The sequence below is a fragment of the Camellia sinensis genome, chromosome 8 (genome assembly GCF_055761805.1).
Source record: "Camellia sinensis isolate YWXY chromosome 8, ASM5576180v1, whole genome shotgun sequence".
Taxonomy (NCBI): domain Eukaryota; kingdom Viridiplantae; phylum Streptophyta; class Magnoliopsida; order Ericales; family Theaceae; genus Camellia; species Camellia sinensis.
The window spans coordinates 185,681,846-185,695,113 of record NC_138968.1 but is presented as its reverse complement, the minus strand read 5'-3'; positions in this window follow the sequence as shown (position 1 = coordinate 185,695,113).

Sequence of the window (13,268 nt, the reverse complement as noted above, 5' to 3'; positions counted from 1 at the left end):
TCAAAAACTATTTTTGTAAACGACCGCCGCCCAACGAGCGCGGAACTCATTCTCGAGATGCACAACCTCGGATCGGAGGCAATGGAAAATTGCCCCTGGCTTGGAAGGGGTGGATGGCAACGGAAAGTTGTCCCTGGTTTGAACGACGACATCATGGCAACGGAAAGTTGCCCCTTGTTTGGATGATGCCGCAGCAGTCCGCAAACAGTCTTCATTGGTGGTGGTCGAATTCTTGGACACGGAGATGACCAAGACGGTCATAATCAATATATGGACACAGTCAGTTTGGAAGTGTTGGCGACTGGGCTTTGGGATGAAATCGAAACCATTGTATGGACCGAGATGCTATGACAGCGTTGGGGGCTGGACTTCAGAATAAAGTTGCCTACGTATCCCAAACATGGGAATCAAGCCTTACGTAATTCCGGTTAAGGTACACTCGGGTATTTTAACCTTCACTTTTCAGGCTCTAACTTTTGCTAAGGTGCCCGATGCAGGTTTTCGACCTTGCGAGCTTCTTTTCATTTTCTTTTGTTCGTTTCTTTTTCTTTTTTCTTTTTCGTATTTTTTTTTCTTTTTTTTTTTTGTATTTTTTTTTGCTTGCTTTTTTTGTATTTTTCTCTTGCTCTTAACTTTTTCCTGGGTCGCCCTTCCGGGTTTTCGGCCCAGCGAGCCTCTCAAAGGGGAAAAGTGTAACAAGTCCATGCCAAATGGTTTTTGGAGTTGAAGCCTCTCTATATCTAGGAGAACGGCTGTTGCAATGATTTGTAGAAGAATCCATCCCGGTTGCTCCACGAGCTTCTTCCGGCGAGATCTAATCCTTCTGATTCGGCTTTGGCGCCTCTTGCTCAAGGGCTGCTTCAGAACTGGCCACGCGGGCCTTTCCCGTCGGTTGACCGTTGAATGTTCCGGATGAGTTCGTGGTTTGAAACAAACAGGTCGAATCTTGAGGCTGAGAGCGATCCTAGGCTGCGCAATCTCAAGAGCGGTTCCACACAGGTCTTCACAGGGCCGTGTAAAACATTTGTTTTTGAAAGTTTTTAAGAAAGCGACGAATCGCTCATGCCGAAGATAGTGTGGAACCAATCGGGATCAAGCCAGGGTCCTTCCCAGTACTCACGCTGACAAGCATGGTTTCAAAAAAAGGCTTAGCATGCTTCTCTTTCTCTCAAAATGATCAAAGTTTTGCAAAGCCAGAGGAATTCCTTCCTCTTCGTTTTTTATCACCGCAGTGTTCAAAAGGGGTTTTTGAAAAACTTAGGTTAATGTAATGAGTTCGGCGCGCAGGAGAGCAGGCGAGATATACTGTCATCCCATTCAAATCCTCTGGCACAATTAACTCACATTGAAAGCCAGCATGAAAATGAGATAGCCACAACTGTTTCATTCAGATTTGTTGGTGTAACTGGCCCCTCGGCAGAAACAGACTCAAAACAAAAATGGGTAATTACAAGACAAAACGGTGTTCGAGGCAACAACCCCGGAATCACCTGGCATTCTATACAAAGGGGACTGACTCGCTACAACAAGACAGATCCTTAAGCAAAAAGACTGACTCAAGACAAAGAGACAGACTCAAAACAAAAGACTGACTCGATACCCAAGCCAGAATTTACAAAGCTAGCGTTCACAGACACTCAAAAATGCGTGCCAGACGCCACATCCAAAATATACCAAATGCTGCCCGCAGGTGGTTCACTTTCTGATTACATACTTGTAGTATCTGTGTCCTCAAAATCCAATAACTGGGTGGTAACGGACTTGGCTGAGGTGGGCGGGAGGATAACCTCGTTGTCAATCAAATCTTGCACCTCATGACGGAGGCGGAAACAATTGTTGGTTGCATGGCCTGTCTGCTGGTGGTACGCGCAGTACTGGGCAGCATCATGCGTAGCATGGAGATTCTTCGGGAGAGGCCGGGGCTCCAAGGGTTTAAGGTGCCCCCTCTCGGCAAGGATCTGAAGTGCCTTAGACAGAGGCATGTAGAGAGCATGAAAGACCCTGCACCCTCGGGGCAGGTATTTTGAAGTCTGAGCATTCTTACTGGATGCACAAGCGAAAGGGTTGGCAGGCGCCACCTTGGCTTTCTGATCTTTCCCGGGTGCAGGGCTGGGAATAGGAGGAACTGTTCTGGCATGACGGGGCTTATCCCAATTTTCTGAATGACTTGAACTCCCCTCAGGTGGAGTGGGGAAAGCATCCTCCACAGTTTTTGCCACAACTGCGGATATCTGTTGCTTGTTCATCCCCCCGGCTTTCAAAGCCTCGACTGCCCGCAGCAGTTGTTCAATAGGATCGGCATCTGCCTTCACTTTGTCTTTTTCTCTGGCCTCAGCCTGATCGAGGGTTTGGGTTGATGCTGATATGTCATTACCATAGCTGGAGGCCATCTCCGGTTGGCTAAGTTCAATCACAATTCGCCCCAACAGCGGGGGCTCCTGGGGTACAAAACTCCCAACATATGGTGCGGCTGGAGGTGAAGCTGACATTCCGTAGGCGAGATCCGCCACAGACCTCTGGAGATCACCTATCATCCCCATTAGTTCAAATGTAGTAGGCTCGCGAGCCTGGTATAGTTGGGGGGTCCAGACCGGGTGCGCAACAGGCGACCTGGGTGGATGTGACATATCAATGTTGGTCTCACTTTGCAGAGTGATCCCTTGATCTAATGCAGCTGTCATAACCACGATCTCTTCTGAATTCTGCGTCATCATAAGTCCTGCCTCAGCAAAGGGGAGCACTAGCTATTCTGTACCAATCCTCTGGATACTCTCGAACTGAAAGGAAAAACAAACAGCGTTTCAGTCCAAACAGATTAACCACAGGTGTAGCCGAACAACTGCACTCTATTGCTGATCACTGTTCCCCGGAATCACTGTTCCCAAAACTGAACCTGATTCCCGTAGATAACTGATTCTCAACAACACTGATACTGGTGCCCTCGGGCTCGATACTTAACTTGCAAACTGATATGTGCGTTCCTATAGAGATACACTCTAAAAGCACATAGCAAATAAAGAGAGCCAAAACGCCCCTATGTTGGGGTAGGGTTTCCCTGTCCTATTTTGTCAGGAACTAGGGTTCCACTATGCACGCAGCAGTTTCAAACAACCTATCATCGGGTAAGCAACCTGTCCTAGTTTGGAATGGTCACTATGGATTCCGAATATGCACTAGGTCGAATGGTCAAAAAGGGTGCCCCGGTAAAACCGGGGTTTGAGTTCCCATACTGTCAGAGCCCATAACCGGTCAGCCTTATGGTCATGCCTTGACAAGACAAGCCTCCAGCAAACCGTTCAGGAATGGCAGATGGCAAACACGGTGTCCTAGGCGCACCAATGCACATGCAATGCAAAGAGACACATAAATGAAATCAAAACAGGATATCACGAGTTCGAGTCAAGCTCTCTAAACTCCCCAGCAGAGTCGCCAGAAACTGCAGACGCACCCGCGTGGGGCCTCATGCTACAGTTCAGACTTGATTTGTGTCACGGTTCTTAATCTGAACCAAAGAGTCCAAATCCGGCAAATCATTTTGAGAAACAGATTTTTTGAAAAGAAGTGCCAAACATGGACTGTTTTGCCAGATACAGAGTCGCCACATAAATATTTTAAAATGGGGGCATTTAGGAAACCCTGACTCGGTGCCGAAGGCCACGTGTCCGTCATCACCAAAGTTGCCTCGGCTCGGGAACTTGGGTACGATCGGGGAAGGTCAGCTATGAGCACCCCCTCTCGCCCGGTCTGAAGACCGGCCTCTACTAACCGTGATATCCAGTTTTGAAAACGTTATGTGTTCTTATTCCATTTATTAGCCTAGCATTACTATGTTATGCACACAGCAAACAAGTATAGACTAGATTGCCTAATTTAGAAATAAGCATTGCATATCCGTTTGTCTTGAAAAACACTTTAGGATTTGCTACTCGCAAGTAGGCTAAAATGTGGATTTCAACGAGTTTTTCCAACTCAGACAATCCAACCTTCACCCACAGGCATTCAAATAGTCTATCACGTAAGCATCTAGCCATATGGTAAGCATGTTGTCATGGAAACACTCACACGCATGCGGTATGCTAAAGCATAAATACTTACAATGTACTCCGTGCCAAAATAATAAACTAGTTAGCAAACATGCGTGATCTTAGTCCATGTCGAATTGACTAATGCAACACATACAGGATGCAATTAGAGTAGGCTCGGTTAACCTAAGCATGGCATGTGAAATGCAGTCAATTGATGCACGTATTCAATTTGGAATTGAAATACAAATGTAGTTAGCATGATGTACCGAGCCCGGCGCATGCGAGACAAATGTATGGATGCACGCATGCATAGCATCAGGTATGCTAAATTAAACATGTCCTATTACTAACCATCAAAGCAGGTAAGTAAAAGGGAAGAAAGAAGTGGGGATTGGAAGACATGCAAACACACGCACCCACACTTATTACAAATTCGCCCTCGCTCGGAGGGACCAAATAAATATTACAGATAATTAACCTACAAGCTAATTAATTATTACAAATCACCTAATCAATTAACAAATTAACTAAGCATAAAAAAAAAAGCGATAACAGGGGCCTCGGGAAGAGGGTTCGACGCGCGCGTGCTCGGTCCTGCTCGGAAGCGCACTGCCATGCGCAAGCTGCCTCTGTTTTCCCTGCTCTGCTCCTCTAAAGACTGTCAAAGTCTCAGAATTGCTTCTCTGGACATTGGGAGACACCACCGGCGGAGTAGAATAGTCACCGGCAGTGGTTTGGTGTCCCTCGGCACATAATGAATCCATCGGCTGCAGATTGATTGCCGGTCGGCACTCCATGCAGTCGATCGGCAGAAAATGCCTGCAGAACCTGTTTGACAGCAGCAGAGGACAGGACTTTGTATGGCAATGCAATTCAAGCCATATATGCACCAATCATGTCTCTTATCATGTTAGTGACTCAAAGGGACATGCTCTTTGGTTCTTGGACCACCAATCGCGCATTTCCATGCGTGATGGCCCAAGGGACCAAGTGTGCACATTTTGATGTTAAATGCAATGCAAACCAACAAACCAAAGGGGCTCGACCTCCGTCATGACTTGGTCAAGAGGTAGAGCATGCGTGCCAATGCAATGCAATCCTAATCATGTAAGCTAGCATGCAACATGAGCATACAAGCAAGTGATGTACACTAGGTACACAAACTAGGCAAACAAGCATACAAGCATGCCACAACTATGCAAACCACTTAGAGCATGCAAGGCACGATCTAATCATGCAACATACTAGTAAATTGACCGAGGGAATGCATTCCAAATGCAAATGATTTCAAACATGCAACACATGCAACCAAAGCATGCAAACATGGGATAATGCAACAACACTTGAATGGCATGCAAGGGACGGACTTACACTAATTGGACGACTCAAAGTTAGGTCCAAAACAGTGGCCAAAGCCAAGGAAATGAGGCCCAAAACACACGCACACATGTATGCAAATATGGTCCAATTCCTAAGGCCCACCAAAGAAGCATTGAACTACACTTAGTGCAACCACACATGGCATGAATTAAATGACTAAAAACAGAATTTTAGCATGTTAAGGCATGGCCTAAAGATCACTTAGATGGCATCCAAATGACCTAAATTCAAAGGCATGCACAAATGCCAAAACATGGAGCATGTTACACAAGCTTTTAAAGCATTAAAGAAGTGTCCAAGGCAAGCATACAAGCATGTTAAAGAGACTGAAATAACATGGTGAATGGTCCCCAAATCACTAAATTAAGGCAAGGATGCATGCTACACATTCACACACTTAAGGCCAAAAAGCCAAAAATGCAAAGGGGCTATACAATGCATGCCATGGCCGACCCAAACAACTATGGACAGACCTCTAGCATGGCAAAATAAGCATAGAAGCTTCACAAAACTAGACCTAGAACATGCTACAACAATGGTTTACAACCTAAGGCATGTTAAGGCCTGAACATGGCATTACAAGGTAGGTATGCTAAGCATGCATGGTGTACCAAAACCAATTAAAAACAGAGGCATATTATGACATAATAGGCACAAAAAAACAGCCAAGGCATGGTCAACATGAAGCTTAGCTAGGTGCTCCCTCAAAAGGCCAAAAATGGTCCATTTCAAGGACAACAAGGAGAGGGGGTGGCCCTCTCCTTCTTGGGACCTCAAGGCACCATCCTCACCTCTGAAATCTCTCAAGATTTCAGTGGTGAGGAGGCCCAAACACCAAGGTCCCGGAGCTCACTCAAAATAGCACAAAATGGGGCCTCTCAAGGCCTAAGAGGGGCCAAACACCTCCAAACCACAAAACACTCTAAACAAACTATTTAGAGGGCCCAAAAAAAAAAATTTTTTGTATTATACACTAAGCACAAAAACAGTTCTAAGATAGGTAAAAATACAATGCAAAAATTGGGAATAAAAGGGCAAGATTGTTACCCTTGTAGACCTTCTTCAACAATGGTGGACCGGATGCTCCTCCAAGCTCAAAACCACCCAAGAACCTTAAGAACAACCTCTGATTCTTCAAGAATCAAGCAAAGGTGTAACACTATGTGTTTGTGTGCAATAGTATGGACAAACACACCTAGAACACAAAAGAGAGGAAAAGAGAGATAGAAATAGCTACAACTATACTAACCCTAGAACCAGAGCTCTCCTCTGTATTTTTTGTCTCTAAAATGTCTAACCCTAAAGCCAAGAGGGGAGGGCTCCTCTTATAGAGGAGCCAATCTTGTAAAGCTTACAAGGTAAGCTAACAAGGGAGCTATCCCTCCATATACGTGTATGGAGGGGAACAAAATGCCATACAGCTGTATTAAAATATCTACAAAAGTAGATGAATAGTAGTCGGCTACTCAAAATTGCCATTTTGACAAAATAGACTGCCGACCGGCAACAAAGAATGCCGACCGGCAATATACATTGCCGATGGCAACAAAACACCAGTCGGTGGCCTCTGGCTATGGCCTGTGGTGTGTGGGGATGCCTCACAAGGCATTCCCTGCCCCTCCAAGGCAAAACACAAGTGTTTGGTGCAAAACTAGACACTAAACAGTCGAGTTCGGGGATCCTGAGGCAAGGCGCGTAGCCGAGACCTCCGGGAACTCCAAACGAACACAAACATGAATGATCACCGGGTGTTCAAACGGTGACGTCCAAGTCTTGAGGACGGTCAAAAATGGGGTGTCTATACTAAGTATCTGAGTGGTAAATGAAAAGTAGTGGAACATACCGGTGGTGAGTCAGGATCACTGACGTATCGGTGATCGAGAATAGGGGGCTCTATCGGAATCGGGTAGGAAGTCCCGTATCGCCATCCTGTCAACTCAGTTGGGATATCTGGCCATCTGGCGTGATGATAAGCCGGTGGAATCAAGGGGACCATTCCAGCCCCACCTGTCGATGTGCTGGCCCTACTGGTCGAAGGAATATCTGCAGCCCGGGCCCGGCTCGATGATGGCATGGCAGCAGACCTCCTCGTGGGAGTACAGACACCTGTCAATGGAGGCATCAAGTATGTATGACGGTAAGTCGCGTACTCCCCCTCCTCCAAATGTAGAAGTACGTCGGTACCCAGCATGGCGCCATCGACATCCTGGGGAGTGAGCCCCTCAGTAGACCACATGTCATCCGGAGGTGCTGCAGGGACACTCCGCTCGGGGTAGCCCATAGTCTGACGCATGAAGCGGTCCCCCAGAAACCAAGCACTACCAACGGGCCCCTCAAATAGGATCCTATACCGAGAAGCGGCCCATCCCCCAGCAAACTGAAATCGGGTATCTCCACCCAAGGGCGCCCATGGCTGCCATGTGATCTGCGGATAACCAATGCATGAGCCGATTAGAAGTCATAAATGTGCAAGATGAATCAAAGATGAAAACATGGAGAACTAACAGTTCTGAATTACCTCGGTCGTCCGCACTGTGTCAAAAAAACTACCGCAGGTAGGGCAAAGTCTCCCGGGCCCTCAGTTGGTACTGGTCCTCGAATACGAGCAAGTAAGGAATCGTGAGAGGCATCTCCACCTCAAGCTCTGGGGCTAGCATCGGAAAGTACGCGAAAACCTATAGCTGTGGAAAACAGGGCAATATCCATCAGAATACAGAATGCCGAGTACAAAATGTGAATGCAGAATGTACAGAGAACACAGAATGCTGAGAGCAAAATGCAAAGTACAGAATGTAAAGTGTACCATGTGTGCAGTGTACAGGTAATGCAAAACAGAAATGTAAATCAAGAGGGCAGAAAGTACCTCCCAGGCTCTCCAATAGCCGCCAACTATGTTCCCCCGTCCGCGGGAGGTCGCGCTCATGTAGCAGTAAAGGATAGCTAGGCCGGTTTGCCCCAGTCATACCGGCTGACCTGTGATAGGTCTACTAGAGCACTTAGCAGATAGAGTCCAACGGTGTTCCCCCTATTGGAGAACAGAGTGGTCTCGAATAGGAACATCAAAAATCCCCGAGTGTACTGTGCTATCTCCTCGGGAGTCTCGGGCACAACCTCCTTGAACTGTGTGGAAAACCAAGTGTACCGGACGCGGCCCGAAGATCTGTCAACCGGTGGTCGAGCTCCCAACAGATAAACCTAGGCATCCTCTCACTCACCCATATCCTCGTCATAGGGGATCAGCCAGCCTCCTACGTTAAGGCCTGTCAGCACGACAAAGTCGAACGGGGTCATCGTCATGTCCCCGGTAGCTGAGAAATGGAAGGAGTTGGTGGTGTCCCACCATCTCTCTACGAGGGCACCTATCAGGGTCCTGCTTGCTGGATAACGTGATATTCCCGTGCAGAAGGGTTCGAACCCTGCCTGGTCAACCAGATCACGAACGGCCTCTGGGAGCTCCGCGTACCACTCCCTAGCGATGATCGATCCATATCCTCGTGTAATACGGGAAGATACCTGCATTCAGAATGAACACATGTATTCAATTTCAAAATAAAGTATGTGAGTTGTGTGCAAATTAAATCAGATACAATGCCATGAGCTGCATGTTCAACATAAAGTATTCGGGCTGCGTGTTCAGAAATTCAACAGTTTGGTCTGCGCGTTCAAACTCTCAACCAGTGTGTGCTGTGTGTTAACCTCAAAAGTTCAAGCTGTGTGTTCAACGTGAAGTGCTTGCGCTGTGTGTTAAGGCTTCAAAAATAGTGGGCTGTGTGTTCATCATCAAAGCGTGAGCTGTGTGTTCAACATCAAATTTTAGGCTGCGTGTTCAAATTTTAAAACAGTGGGCTGTGTGTTCATCTCAAAGTTCGAGTTGTGTGTTCAACATCAAGTGTTTGAGCTGTGTGTTCAGACTTCAAAAACGGTGGGCTGTGTGTTCATCATCAAAGTGTGAGCTGTGTGTTCAATATCAAAGTTTAGGCTGCGTGTTCAAATTTCAAAACAGTGGGCTGTGTGTTCATCTCAAAGTTTGAGCTGTGTGTTCAACATCAAGTGTTTGAGCTGTGTGTTCAGACTTCAAAAACAGTGGGCTACGTGTTCATAATCAACAAGTTTGGGCTGTGTGTTCAGATTTCAGAAAATAGTGGACTGTGTGTTCGTCGTCAAATAGTGGGCTGTGTGTTCATTATCAAAGTGTGAGCTATGTGTTCAGAAATTCGAGTGCTTGAGTTGCGTGTCAGCTTAACAAAATACTATGCTATGAGCTGTGTGCTAGAATAAGCAGAAGTATGGTGTGTGAACGCGTTCAGAACGAGCAGATAAAAAATACATAGCAAAAACATGAAATGCCCGGAAAATGCATAATACATCACAGAAAATCTAAAAGTGAAGTACATACCTCTCGTGCTTGATAAGAGAGGTGGGACTCTAGCTCCCGTAGTAATAGATCTACAGGTGCTCGCTCATCAAAGTCGGTGAAGTGGTAGAAAACGGCCCAAGGAAGGATGTGCGCCAGAGGGTCATACCTCACAAGAATAAATGGCCGAATCCTCGGAGGTAAAGACATAATGTCTGGCCCACCCCCGGCACCTGGAGGACCTCCGCCTTGAGGAAAATGACCTGCCATTTCGAAAAATTGGCAAAAAGGAGCAAAAATTAGCAAAATGAGCCAAAATTGAAAAAAGTCAACAAAAGTCAACTCTCGGGAAATGAAAAAGTCAACAAAAGTCAACTCCCGAGAGAATGTTCCAAATATTGAGACAAACTTACCTCAAGTGGTGAAAATTGGGAAAGAAGCTGCGAAATCAAATTTTAATCGGTCCAAAGTGAAGAAAACTGAAAGATTTCGCGAAACAACTTTGCGTGGGGCGTTGAAAAACGCGTATAGAGTGTAGATCTGAGAGGGAAAATGGTCTAGGAAGGAGGAGGAGCTAATTTCGTACCTGAATTTGTGAGGAAAAGTGTTTTGGCCAAGTGCATTTAAAGATCCGAATGTAAAAGTACCAAACTGCCCCTGTTTTTGGCTAGGTGGTCGGCCGACCACCTTTTCTGGTAGGCCGACCACCCCCTCTCACCAAACCTGGTCGGTGGCCCTCTAAGGTGGTCGGTGGCCCTCCTGAGTGGTCTCCCATGCCTCTTTGAGCTCCCTGCAAATTTTGGTGGTGATCGGGGTCCCCGGCTCTCGAGAAAGTACAAGGAAAGTGCACTTTCCGACGCGAAATCCCTCCGCTGGAACTTCAACTCCAACTTTCGATGCGTGTTTGGTCGTCATTCGTCAAAAGAAAGGTGTATCCTTTTTGAGTACATTGCGACCCCTTCGTGCGGTAAATCGGAGGTCGCGATTGAGTTATACTCGTCAAAGCTTGCATTTCGTTACTCAGTGTTTTATTTTAAACATATTCGTAAAGTCGCACTTATCCAGCGTTGTTATGCATGCCACTTGCATTGTTATGAACATCACTTACATTGTGGTGCACGTTTCACCGGTATTGTCATACCTCCATGCTTAACTTGCGTTGTCATGCACGTTTCTCTCGCATTGCAATGCACTTTCCCATCGGCCCCATGTTTGTCTGCGTTCGATGTAGTGTTGAACATGTGTTGCTAACTAGGTTGTGCTTGTTAAGTTTCTCTCTTTTGCAGGCACGATATTGTATGTACGGTTCATTTGAAGCTGGTGCGACCAGACGAACTGCGTAGGTATTGTATCTTCTCCTTGCGAGACGTAGCGAGAATTGTGATTCTCTTACATTCTTACTGCATGAAATGTAGTTGTTGCTTTGCATTCTTGCTTAAAACTGTTGCATCTATTGTGAATATTTGCTTCATTGCAGTTTGCTGCTTTGCATGATCATGAGTTATGTTTGACTTGGTGCATATCATTTTGCATTTTGCCCCCCGCTTGCAGGCATGCCTGTGAGCGCATCTCTTTTATCTTGCATGTTTGTCTAAGTCTTCGGCCTTGTCAAAAATGGGTCGTCTCTGGGCTTTGACATTCACTCCCGTCACTTATGAATTTCGAGTTCTGTCAAAAAGGGGCAACTGTAGACACCCCATTTTTGACTGACCTTAAGATTCCGACGTCACCAACTGAGCGCTCGGTGATGTTGCATATTGTGCTCGTTCTGAGGTTGCAAAGTCTCGGTTGAGAGCCTTGCCTCCTGGCTTCGGAACCTTTTCGTGTCTTACCTCGGTTTGCGAACCAAGTCCTGTTTTCTCTATTTTCTCTTTCTGGAGGGAGGGAGAGGTCTCGTAGACCATCTCTCAGTGGCCGTAGGCTACGTTTTGTGGTCGTAGGCCATTTTTGCCGTTTGGAGACCAGTTTCCGATTTTCGGAACCATCGGCCGTGTGCCTCGGTTCGGGACCACTTAACTATCTCCGTTTGCTCCAGTTTTTGGCACACATCTTGTTTCCTCTCCTTAGAGGGACACTGTGGCCCGGGAGACCACCTTCGTGGTCGCATGCCACTTTCGATGCTTAATAGTCAGTTTTCAGGGTCCCTGGCTGCGCGTTTTGGCCCCCGAACCTTCGTTTCGCATCGGTGTGGGTTCATTTTTGGCATGGACCCCAGTTTCATTGTTAGGAAGGTGGTAGTAGGGTGGGAGACCACCTTTTCTTCTTGGAGACCACCTTTCCCGGGTTGACCGATTTTCTTGACAGGTAGGTGGCCTCCCTCATTTTTGAGCCACATTTTCTGGTCTCCCATACCACCACTGAGTTGCATTCACCTGGGAGACCACTAATATGGGCTGGCCGACCACCTTTTGAGCTTGACCCTTTTAAACCTGGTCGGCTAACCAGGGGGCATGGTCGGCCGACGAACTGAACTGGTCGGCCAGCCATCTGCTTTTTCCTCTCTCTGAGTGTGTTCTAGCTGTGCCAGCTGGGAGGCATTTGGTGCATCCTCCATACACGTGTATGGAGGATGTTTGGCCAAGTTTTTAAGCTTCTTTGAGAAGCTTTAGACCTTCTCCTCTATAAAGGAAGGGCCTCCCCTCCTTGGCCTTGGTTCAGAAAAGTGCTGGAGCATACATGCATATATCTCCCTCTTGCATCTCTTTATTGCCTCCAAAACTCCATAGTTCTTGGACTATCACACACCAACCCTTAGCTTAACCTTTCCACCATCTATCCAAGCACCTTGGAGCTGTTTCTCATAGGTTGAAAGGTTGCTACATTGGTCCAGAAGTTGCTGGAGGTCTGCTCTACAAGGGTAACTCTCTATTTCCCTCTTTGTAGCACTATTTTGCTTCGTCTTTTAGCCTAGCTTGCAAGAATTTTTGAGCCTTGGTGTAAACTGAAAAAAGTTTTTTTTTTGAGCTTCTAAACATGTTTGTTTAAGGCCATTTTTCTGTTGGGGGTCATCTACCCCCTTGCATGCTTCATTTCCTCATGTTTTGAGCTATGCTTTAGAGCATTTGTGTCGGCCGTGGTTTGCCCTTTTAGCCACTGAAATCCAATGGATTTTCAGTGGCTAACATGTGTCTTTGAGCCCCAAAATCAGAGAGGGGTGACCCTCTCACCCTTTGTTCTCTATACTAGCTTTCTTGGCCTTCCAAAGGAGCCCCTATTTGCATGTTTCAAAGCCATGCTCTAGGCCATTTTTGATGAGTTTTGTGACCTGCATGACCTCTGTCCAAAGGTGGTTTTGCCATATTAGATGTCTATTATGCATGTGTAGAGTAATCTTCTTCAAGGCCTTTCAAAGGGGCCTTCACTTGCATGCTTCCTAAACTAATTTCAGGCCATTTTCAGTGAGTTTTAGGGCCATCATAACCTCTGTCCAGAGGTGGTTTTGCCATTTTGTATGTCTATCTTGCATGTGTAGAACAACCTTCTTATTGGCCCTTCAAAGGGACGCATCA